The 11,449-nt window shown below is 63.1% G+C and overlaps 1 protein-coding gene across 1 annotated transcript in view; it reads left to right on the forward strand.

The window, feature by feature from the left end:
• Positions 1–3,622: 3,622 nt before the first annotated feature.
• CXXC5 (CXXC finger protein 5) overlaps positions 3,623–11,449 on the forward strand; it is a 38,206-nt gene continuing 30,379 nt past the window's right edge. The window contains exon 1 of the mRNA XM_039385273.1: positions 3,623–3,694. The gene's annotated coding sequence lies outside the window, so the exon portion shown is untranslated. The remainder of the gene's footprint in view (positions 3,695–11,449) is intronic.

Below are 11,449 nucleotides of genomic sequence, written 5' to 3' on the forward strand. Positions count from 1 at the left end.
GGGACACGTCTCCCGCTCATGCAGCCTTGGCAGCCCTCCAGCTGCTGTCCCACTGTGCCCCACTGCCACCCAGGGGGGGGACATGGACCTCTGTGACCCCCCTCACTGCTGCAGGGTCAGGCTGCCCAGCATCATCTTCACGTCCCATGTCCCTCCCCAGTTATTCCTGGCTCCCTATCTGGAGCCAGGCAGAGGTCCTAGATTTGCTCCCTGACTGGGGAGGAGGCAGTGCAGACCCCACTGGTGGAGCCTCATGGCTCTGGCAGGCAGAGGGCAGGGCCAGCTCTGCTGTTTGTTGACATGCTTCCTCCCTGTCCCCTTGCCATCTGTCCCCATCCCCTGTCCCCTCTATCCCTGTGCCCTGTGTCCTCCATCTCCAGCACTATTATTCTCTAGTCCTGTCTCTCGGTCCCTCCAGCCCTGTCCCATTTGCCCTTCATCCCTATCCCCATTCCCCTCTTCAACCTTGTCTCCCTTCCCTTCCATCCTTGGCCCTGTCATCTCTATCCCTGTTTCCTCACCTTCCTTTCCTATCCCATTTGCCCTCCATCCTCATCCTCCTGTCCCCCACAACCCCCAGCACATCCTGGGAAAAGGCTCCAGTAGCAGGATGGAGGCTCATGGGCTGCATCCCTGGCAAGATCTGCCCTGTGCCGGGGGGACCTGCCAGTCTGGAGGCACTGGGGGACCCTCCTCTGGATCTGGAGCACTGGTGGCTGGGCTGTGGGAGTGCTGGGCAGTCTGGAGGTTTGCTGGGGAGCACTGGGTTGGAGCCCCAGCCTTGCTGCTGCCACTGTCAGCAAGTCCCCACTTGGCCTGTGCCTCAGTTTCCCCTCTCTTCAGGGATCCTTGTCCTCAATAAAGGTGATTTGTGCTCATGGAAGTTTTTCCAGACACTCTGAGAAGTGAAATGCTGCTGCATTTGGGGATCTTCGGCGGGTGGCAAACTCCAGGTGCCACCACCACTGGCCGTGCCCTTGGCGAAGGGGACACCAACACCCTGTGGCTCCCGGTGGCATCGGGGAGTGGGTCAGGTCCTTAAAAGCAGCCAAAAACAGGCAAAGGAAACGCCCTTGGTGAAGCCCACCTGGGTGAGATGGTGTTGTGTGCTGGGCACTGTCACCAGCTGTGGTGCTGGTGGGATGATGTCCTTTCTCCCATGTGTCACCCTCACCCCTCGTGCCTGGCACGAGGCTCCTCTGCTTCTTTTTTTGAGGGGGGCTGAGAGGCTGAATCGTGGAGGGAGGCAGGAGGGGAGAGTGCTGGGATGGTGAGCAGAGGAGCTGAAGGGGTGCCCAGGAGGAGGGGGCAGTGCCCCCCCATCGCTGCCGCCCAGGAGGGAGATTTTTTTGGGAAGGCAGAGCATCGTCACAGCACCCGCGGTTGCAAATCCCAGTGGCTAAATATGCGAGAGGCACATAATTAACGAGACGTGGATCAAATACAAACAGCGCATCCGAGCTCCTCGGCCCCCCCTCCCTCCCCTCCCGCCCCATCGCAGATTTTTTTGTTTCCTTTCGAGGCGGGAGCGGGGTGGGAAGAGATTTCGCATTCCTGTGAAAAAAAAAAAAAATCAACGGCAACACAAACCCAGTTTCATTTTTGTCAGGGTTTCTGCTTTTGAGAGGGTTTGGGTATTTTGCTGGCAACCGAAAAGGCTGCGGGAATTGGGGGTGGTGGGTTTTTTTTGGGCTGTTTGTCCCTGGAAAGCTGCTCTCGGCTGAGGAGTGGGGATTGAAGCGATTTTTTTTTAAACTTCCAATTTTTCAGTGCCCACCACTCAAAGGGGAAAAAAAAAAAAAAAAAAGAGCCAACAACAACTCTCCCCCTCAGCAGCAAAAAATCCTGTCAAAAAGTTGAGCAGGAAACTTCTGGGCCATGCATGTTCCCCCCCCACCCCCGCGGGGCCAAACCTCGGGATTTGTCCCCTCCCTCCCGGTGACTTATCGGGCCATCGATTATTTGCTGTTTATTCAGGGGGATTTCAGCGAAGTCCCGCTGTGGGACCACGAGGTCTCTCCCGGTGGCAGCGGCAAGCCCAGGGCTCCGGGGCTCTGGAATTGGGGTTGCTGACCCCTGGACCAACACAATGTGTACCCAGGTGTGGTGGTGAGATGGGGGGGCTGTGAACCCCAGAATCCCCCCCCTGCACCTCGCCTACCTCTTGCTTTTGGGACCTGCTGCCAGCTGAACCGCACGGGGGGAACAGAGGGGTGGAGCTTCACTCAGATGGATGGGGAACACTCGGGGGTCACTCCACAGAGGGGAGGGACAGAGGGATTGACACCCTACAAGGGACATAGAGAGATGTGGTACGTGCAGGGGGATACCCCACAGTGGGGACAGAGGGATGGAGCACATTGAGGGGGTACCCCATGGGGGGGATGGACAGAGGGATGGGCACCCCACAGTGAGACAGAAGGAGGAGGACCACTCTGGGGTAGGGGGGGTGCACACAGGGATGTCACTACTCAAGACACAGAAGGATGGAGGGAGGCACAACAGGGTGACACCCCACAGGGGGGATGGTGACACCCCACCGGGGATATGTGGGGAGTGGGGGGCACAGTGGGGTGACACCCATGGATGTGGCTGGGACATGGGGTGCACAGTGGGATGAAACCCATAGGGGACAGGTAGGACATGGAGGGGGTACAAACAGGGTGACACCCATGGGGGTGGATGAGATATGGGGGACAGAGTCCAATCCCATCCATGTGGGTGGCTGGGACACCATGGTGACACCCAGAGGGGTGGCTGGAAAACGGGGGGACACACCACGGTGGCACCCGGGGGGGCAGCTGGGACACGAGGGGACACACCACGGTGACACCCAATGGGAGGTGGCTGAGACATGGAGGGGGACACATCCCAGCAACACCCGTGGCGGGTGGACAACCCATGGAAGGCACAGCACAGTGACACTCGTGGGGGCGGCTGGGACACGGGGGAGGGGGTGGGCACACCGTGGCTACCCCCGTGGGTGCTCCTGTGTGGGTAGATAAACCGGAGGGGGGAGGAGGGTCCCAGCGGGGTGAACCCCTTTGGGGGGTTGGATGGGGCACGAGGGACACACTCCGGTGCCACCCGCGGGGGCAGCTGGAACGCAGCGGGGTGACACGCGTGGGGGGCTGCGGGGACCCTGGGGGGTGGGTGTGTACGCACACGGTGAGGGGGGTCTGTCGGTGCGGGGTGTGTGTGTGTCCGTGTGTCCGTGTGTGTGTGTGTGTGTGTCCGTGTGTGTGCGTGTGTGTGTGTCCCTGTGTGTGTCCGTGTGTGTGTCCGTGTGTCCGTGTGTCCGTGTGTGTGTGTGTGTCCGTGTGTGTCCGTGTGTCCGTGTGTGTGTGTGTGTCCGTGTGTCCGTGTGTGTGTGTGTGTCCGTGTGTCCGTGTGTGTGTGTCCGTGTCCGTGTGTCCGTGTGTCCGTGTGTGTGTGTGTCCGTGTGTCCGTGTGTCCGTGTGTGTGTGTGTGTGCCGGGCGGGCGGCGCGCGCGCGAGGCGGCGGGGGGCGCGCGCGGCGTGTCGCTGTCGCGGTCGCGGCGTGTCGCGGTCGCGGTGTCCGGCGGCGCTGGGGCGCTGCGCTCGGCCCGGTCCGGTCCGGGTTTTGCCGGCAGCCGCGGGCAGCGGCGGCGGCGGCAGCGCCGTGCAGCGCGGAGCGGGGGCTGCGCACTCCCAGAGCGAGCGGCGATGTGGAGGTGGGTGTGCGGCGGCGGCGAGGCACCGAGCCCGCCTCGGCTCCCCCCGGCCCCGGCCCCGGCCCCCGGGCAGGTGCTGACCACCCCCTTTTCCCCCTCCTTTCCCTCCCCTCGTGCCCCCCTTTCCCCAGCGCCCCCCGCTCCCCGGCAGCGCTGCCCGCAGCGCGGTGGCTCCCGGACCGCCGGTCGGTGCCGGCCCCCGGGGCGCTCCGGGCGGCGGAGTTGGGGTGGGGGGTGTTGAGGGGGTGGTGGGTAAAGCGGGGGTGGTGGAGAAGAAAAAGTTTGGCGGGGGGATTCTCGGCTCGCCCCGCTGCCCGGCGCCGTGCCCGGGCTGCCCGCGGCGGCGGCGGGGCCGGAGCTGGCCGCCTGCCCGCCTGCCCGCGTCGGGCCCGGCCGGTGCTGCCTGCGCGGCGCCCGAGCGGCCCCGCCGCTTCCCGGGGATGGGGAGGGATGGCGGGGGGACGGCGGGGGTAACGAGCAAAGTTTTTCTCGGCGCCGCCGAACCCCGCTGCCGGTACCCGCAGCCCGGCGGGGATGCGCTGGGAGCCGCGGGGAGGGATGGGGTGAGCCCCCCACGTCTCCCCCCCGCCGCCCCGGGGCCGCCGCGGCAGCGCCCGGTGGTTTCCCGGGTGACAATGGTGGCGGCGGGGCCGGGGGGCGGCGGGGGCGGCGGCGCCGGGGGGAGGCGGTGGGCAGCGGGGCCGGCACTGCCACCCGCGACGGGGATCGCGTGGGGGGCGCCGGGGGGGGACCCCCAACCCAGCGCTGGTGGCGGCCCCTCCGTGCTCGGTCTCCGCGCGTGGGTCGCTGCCGCCTGCCCGGGGTGCGCCGGGCTCCGGCCGCAGTTTGGCTCCGCCGCCGGTGCCCGGGCGCGGGGTGGCCGTGGGAGCGGCGCCGCTCGCCATCGCCCAGCCATGTGCGACAACTCACCCAACTTTATCATCCCCCCCCCTCCTCCCGTTCCCAACTAACCCCCCACCCCGCCCCGCTTCGCCGTCAGACGGGATTCCCAAACGCCCCGCTCCCCCCCAACCGCGGCGGGGAGGGCACCCCGCGCCCCCCACGCACCCCGACACCCCTCGAGCCACCGCGGTCGCACCGTGGAACATCCCTCTTCCGCACCGGCGTGGGTGCCGCCAGCCCCAGAGCCACCGTGGGGGCTGTGGATTGTGCCCGAATTTGGGAATTACGTCCCCAAACTCCGCCGAGCCGCGGCCCCACGCGCCCCGTGGGGGTGTGGGGTGTTTTGCGGTTTTTTTCCCCTTTTATTTTAATTTTATTATTCCTAATTTTTTTTCCACCGCATCCCGCAGCCGGCAGCGTCCTTCCTGCGGGGCCGGGGCTGCTTCGGGTCGGGTTATTCTTTGCTGGGATGATTGATTGGGGAGAGGAGGATAGGGGGGTGGAACGGGGGGGGTGGGAGATGGGATGGGGATTGCGGGGGGGGGCATCCCACGCACAAACAAAGCTGCGCACACATCCTGCGGTAACGGCCCCGCGTGTGCGCTGACCCGGCCGGGCAACCTTCACCCCCCGCCGCTCCCTGCCGGGGGGGGCACGGGGGGGATGACGGGGGGTGCCGTGCTGCGAGAGGGCGGGTGAGGCCGGGTTTTGGGGAGGGGTGGAGGGGATGCCCATCCCGGCTACCTGGGGCGCGGAGCCGTGGCCGGCGGAAGTTTTGTTTCTCTGGAAACGGGCCCTGCTGTGTCAGCGGCCCCTTTGTGCCGCTTTGTCCGCGCCCCCCGGCCCCCAGCCCGGCGGCGGGGCCGCACCTGGGGCTGCGGGGGAACGGGGACCCCCTCGGCCCCCCCCGCACCTCGGCCCCCCGCGTGCCCCGGCCCCCGCTGCTCCCCTCGGGCTGCGCTGCATCCCCCGGCGGGGCCGAGCCGAGGGGGAGTCGCATGGGAACGAGGGGGGTGACACCCCCCCCCACGAGGTCCCGCTCAGCGGGAGCGCTTGTAGGCATGGAAACCCCGCTCCGTCTGTCCGTCCGTCCTTCGCATTCCCACCGGGAAAAGCTTTGGAGAACCGGCTCCTCCAGCGGCACCCGCGGGGCCGCCGCGGCGCATCCCCGTCGGTGGCGGTGTCACCCTAAAAGTGTCCCCGCGCGGGGTACCCTCGGAGGTGCCCCCGGCGGGGCGCCCCCCCCTCCCCGGTGCCGGTACCGGCGTCGCCCCGTCGCGCTGGCAGATGTCGCGCCCTGACCTCGGGGCCGCCGCCGGGGGAGGGGGGGTGTGGGAGGGATGTGTGGGGGGACACGGGGACGGGACGATGGGGACGGGGACGCGCCGGCGTGTGACAACAAAAGCAAAGTAACAAAGGACCCGCCGGTGCCGCTCAGAAGTTGGTGCCGGCGCCATTCGGGGCTCGGTGGCCCCGGGGGCAGGGGCGGGGGGGGGCTGTTTGCCTGGCGGGATGTGCGGGCAGGGGGCGGGGGGTTGCTGTGCGGGCGCCACGAATATCCCCGTGTCCCCCCCCAGGCTCGGTGGGAAGAGGCAGGAGACGGCCGAGGCGTCCTTGACATGGATTTTGTGGCGGGGATGCGGGCAGCCGGCGCCGCGCTGCCAGGCGCCTGCCCGCACCCCTGCCCGCACCTCCTGCCTGTCCTGCCTGCACTCCTGCCTGTGCCTCCTGCCCGTGACACGAGGTGGGCGGGAAGGGAAAAGTGACTCTGGGTGCTGCACCCCAGAATTCAGCCTCTTCCTCCTTGGCAGAGGTGGGTACAAGAGGAGATGCTGTGGGTGTGTTTGGGGGGTGTTTTGGGGATCCCCCACCCTGGGGCTCACTCACCCACCGGCATCCCCTGTTGTCACCAGGGCCATTCCAGGCAGGTGGCAGCAGTGCAGGTGCTGCTTGTCTGTGACCTGGGGATGCTGCAGGGCTCAGGGGTGGCATCCTCTCCCCAAAACTGCCCCCTCTGACAAATCTGTGTGAGGCGCTGGGAGGAGGGTCGGATCCAGGACGCTTGGCCCTCACAGCCAGCACCTGGCACCTGGTGTGTCCATGCAAGGCTTGGCTGGGGCTGGATCCAGCCCTGTCTGGTCCTGGACCCTTCACCTCCCCCAGCAGGGACATTCCCTGGGGTGGCCACAGCGGGTGCCGCCGTTCCCCTGCCTCCCTGGTTTGTTTTCCCAAATCCCAGCCGTAGGAACAACCTCTTGATTAAGTGTATTAATAGTTAAACTTTCAGCTCATAGCTTAAACTCACCAGACCACGAAAAGCTCCCTCCTTTACTCATGCTCTGGTGCTCAACTAAAATATTGCACTCAAAAGGCTTAGGTTTTTTTCTTTCCCCTTCCTTTTCCCCTGACTCGACTTTGACTCCTGGGAGCATGGGGGGTCTTGTGGGACCCCCAGTTGCCATAGCTGCCCCTTGCAGCCACTCTTCTGCACAGAGCCCAGGAATGGAGACGGGGGGCCAGGTGTCCCCAAAGTGAGTGGTGCTCTTGGAACTCATCCAGACTTGGGAGGAGCATGGGAAACACCATCCCAGGAAGAGGGTGGCCCCCCACCCAGTTGGGGACATGGGAATGGATGGGCTGTGGTGGCTTGGGAAGGGCTGGAGATGCTGGCAGCAGCTGGTGTGTGGGAGTGGCTCTTTTCCTGCCAGGCAGGTGATGGGGCAGGAGGAAGGTGGGAGGTTCAACCATGCCAAGTGCAAGGGCCTGCACCTGGGTGGGGGCAGCACCCAGTCCTGGCAGAGCCAGGGGGTGGGTGGGCTGGGAGCAGCCCTGGGGAGAAGGACTGGGGGATGCTGGTGGGAGACAGATGGGATATGTGTGCTCACAGCCCAGAGAGCAGAGTGTGTCCCAGGCTGCACCGTGGCAGTGTGGGCAGCAGGGTGAGGAGGGGATGCTCCCCCTCTGCTCTGCTCTGGTGACACCCCCCTGGGGCACCATGTCCAGCTCTGGGGTCTCCAGCACAGACAGACATGGGCCTGTTGGAGTGAGTCCAGAGGAGGCCATGGGAATGGTCTGAGGGCTGGGACAGCTCTGCTCTGGAGACAGGCTGAGAGAGCTGGGGGTCGTCAGCCTGGAGAAGAGAAGGCTCTGGGGAGATCTTAGAGCCCCTTCCAGTCCCTTAAGGTGCTCCAAGAGAGCTGGAGAGGGACTTTGGACAAGGGATGGAGGGACAGGGCAAGGGGTGAGTTTTAAACTGCAGCAGGTCAGAGTTAACTTGGACATAGGAAGGAAAGAAATGTTTTATACTGAGGGTGGTGAGGCCCTGGCACAGGTTGCCCAGAGAAGCTCTGGCTGCCCCATCCCTGGAAGTATCCAAGGCTGGGACTTGGAGCAACCTGGTCCCTGGAAGGTGTCCCTGCCCATGGCAGGGCATGGAATGAGATGAACTTTAAGGTCCCTTCCAACCTAAACCATTCTGTGACTCGATGCAGGGGCAGTGGGGTAGGAGGGGCAGAAGGGAAGAGGTGTTGGAGCAAAGGGGTGACTGGAGGAGGAACCACCTCCAGAGGTGGCCAGTGGGAAATCCCAGTCCAGTGGGGAGGAAACTGTGGGTTTGCTCCTGCTCAGCAGTGGCCCTGCTGTGGGGATCAGGTCTGCAGCAGCCTTTGCCTTCAGCAGAGGGACATGTCCTGGTGGGGAGGCTGTGACTCCCCATCATAGGGGACCCATTGGGGCAGCATTAGGGCATGTGGGCAAGGAGCAGTCTGCATCCCTATCCGTGTCCTGTGTCCCTTGGGACACCCGTGGGGCTGGAGCCCTGGGAGAGCTCCAAGGAAAGCCAGGCAGCAGGACAGTGTGACCCCAGTGAGTGGCTGAGGGCGACCCGTGGGTCCCATTGCCTTTGGGAAAGTCCAAAGGGCACGTTTACCCTGGCACTGGCCCTGGGGTGCCCGACATCCACAGTCACAAAGCTTTTGGGTCTGTCAACATCTCAGTGCTGATGGTGTGCCCTGCCCCACATTCTCTCCTTCTGGGGGGCTGGAGGGCTGGGGGGTGCATCCCTTACATCTTTGGAGTGATTTCATCCCTGCTTGTGTTGTCCCTTGGCTTTCAGGCAGGTGGAGTGTACTGATGGTCCGAGATGACAGCCCTTGCTGCACATGGGTGGCAGCCTGTGATTATGTGGATAAAAGGATTTTTGAGGTCAGAAGGTTTTCCAGAGGCTGCCTTGGTGTCCCTGGTTTCCACCATCCATCGTTATGGCATGGAAAAGGGACTGGACTAACGGCTCCCAGGCTGTGGGCTCGCCTTGGGATGTGTGGGTCTGGCTCGATGTCCTTGTCCTGGATTGCTTGTACCAAAGCATCTTCCATCACCTGAGCTTGGACATCCTTTGTGCCAGGAGGATGAAGGCCTGTCACCTCCCCACAGTGATGGTGACAGTGTGGTGGCCTGGGAATGGGAGGGTGTGTGTCGGCCGTGACCCTGGAACTGGTGGCTAAGAACAACAACAAAAAAGAAGCTGTTTTCTGATTTTCCAAGCAGGATGTGCTTTTCCATCCCCACCCTCCCAGCTCAGAGAGGTGGGAGCTGGAAAAGGGCTCAGGTCACTGGCTCTGCCCTGTGGCAGCCCAGTGATACTTCACTGAGGGCTTGATGTGATGGGACCTACCCTGTCATTTCTGTGTCACTCCTGAGATGGGCTTCATCCCCAGGGTCTGATTGTCACCTGGGTGGTGGCAGGGCTGGGAACAGTGCTGTCTTGGCCTCATTAGTGACTCTAGTGGGGTCTGGGTGGCTGCTGCCACCCGTGAAAGCCCCAGTTGACCCTGGCATAGGTTTGGTCAGCAGGTGCTGAGCAACCTGGGGATGGCCTGGGCTGGAGCCAGGGTTGGGTTTGTGCTCTGGTGTGATGAGATTGGGTATGTTCCCCTTTGGCTTCCTCTGGTGCTGCTGTCCCTGACCACCTCTTGGTTTGTGAGTGGTTGCCCATGGTTGGAGGTGGCCCTGGCCTCGCCTTTGCAAACCTGCCTTGAGTTCATGCTCCAGCTCTTCATAGGAATATCTGGGCAATATCTGTCTCCCACAGTGTTCCTTATGGAGTCTTCAGCTGTGCCCAAAAAAGCAATGCAGCTCCATCCACTAAACCCCCAGGTTGTCTCCTGGTGTCCCCAAGGGTCTTGGTGTCATTGGTTTTCACTTCTTTTTGCTGGGACTTGCCCTTGTGGCCTTTGTGCCTCCTTATTGCCCTCAGAGACTGGATTCCAGGCCCCAGATCTGAATCTTGAGTCCTGTCCTTGCTTGAATGTCCTGAAGACTGACTTCTCACTTGAACATCCCGCCCCTGAAAGGTGCCAAGTGTTTGCTTTTCCTCCTCTGTGCCCACTTTCTGCTCAGAGGCAGGTTCCTGCTCTCCAGCCTCTTCTGGACCTGGAGCAGGAGCAGGGAGGACCATTCATGCCCAAGGAGTGTTGATGCCTGGGGGATGGGAAATGAGTGGTGCCCACAGATGATACTTGGAGGGTGTGTGGGACTCACAGAATGGCCTGGGTTGGAAGGGACCTGAAAGCTCATCTTATTCCAACCCCCTGCCACGGGCAGGGACACCTTCCACTAGCCCAGGTTGCTCAAAGCCTCGTCCAACCTGGCCTTGGACACTTCCAGGGCTGGAGCAGCCAGAGCTTCTCTGGGCAACCTGTGCTGGGGTCTCACCACCCTCACAGGGAAGAACTTCCCCCAATATCCCATCTAACCCTGCCCTCTGTCAGTTTAAAACCCTTGCTCCTTGTTGTATCACAGCAGGCCCTGGTGAAAAGTCTCTCTCTAACATAACAGCCCCTGTTATGTGTTGAAAGGTCTTTCAACAGGTCCAAATCTCACCTGGGCCCTGGTGAGGTGAGGGGTGGCAGTGGCTGGTGACTAGGACGTGGCAGCGGGTTGGGTTGTCCTTCTCCACTTTCCTCTCCTGCATGCCTGCCCTGTCCTGTTGGGATCACAGCAGAGAGGTACATCCCAGGCACCCATCGCTCCCAGGGTCCCCATGGCCACTGGGATCACAGGAGGGAGGTACATCCCAGGTACATCTTGGTCCTGGTGTCCCCACTGGGATCACAGCAGGAAGGTGGATCCCAGGTACCAATTGCTCCTATTTTCCCTGTGGCCACTGGGATCACAGCAGGAAGGTAGATCCCAGGCACCCATTGCTCCTGGTGTCCCTGTGGCCACTGGGATCACAGCAGGAAGGTAGATCCCAGGCACCCATTGCTCCTGGTGTCCCTGTGGCCACTGGGATCACAGCAGGGAAGTAGATCCCAGGCCCCCATCACTCCCAGGGTCCCCATGGCTGCTCCCTGCCCCGCTCCCCGCTGCCAGCCGGAGACTTTTCCCCCAGTTCCCGCAGCGGGTGGGAGCGCTGGCCAGGGATCGCTGGCTGGGAGTGCTCCTCCTGCCCTCTGCTTTACCTTCTGCATCTCACTAATCTGATGACCAGAGGTATGCGAAGCATTTCAAATATGGCCTCGTTAGCTGGCTCCGGACAGAGCACGCAAGAGCCGTTTCTTCACACTCCTATTCCAGCCGGCTGTTGCCGTTCCCTCCTCCCACGGGCATCCCGCTGCCACCGCTGGGATTGGCACAACTGGTTGAGCCCATCCTGCCCTCCCTGTGTGTCCTGGATGTGTCCTGGTGGCTGTTGGGTCCTGTGGTGATTTGAGAGCATCGTGTGGCGTGTGGGCGAGGGGTGAGTGCCCGATGGTGCTGGGGAGCAGAGTGTCCCCTCTGCCCGCAGCCTTGGGTGCCCAGCCCTCCCTCAGCACACCCAGCCCCCTGGAAGGACCTGGAGGGGATCCCATG

Source organism: Pipra filicauda, unplaced genomic scaffold (assembly GCF_003945595.2).
Source record: "Pipra filicauda isolate LSUMZ 115617 unplaced genomic scaffold, ASM394559v2 scaffold3_size10097308_pilon, whole genome shotgun sequence".
NCBI classification, from domain to species: Eukaryota; Metazoa; Chordata; class Aves; order Passeriformes; family Pipridae; genus Pipra; species Pipra filicauda.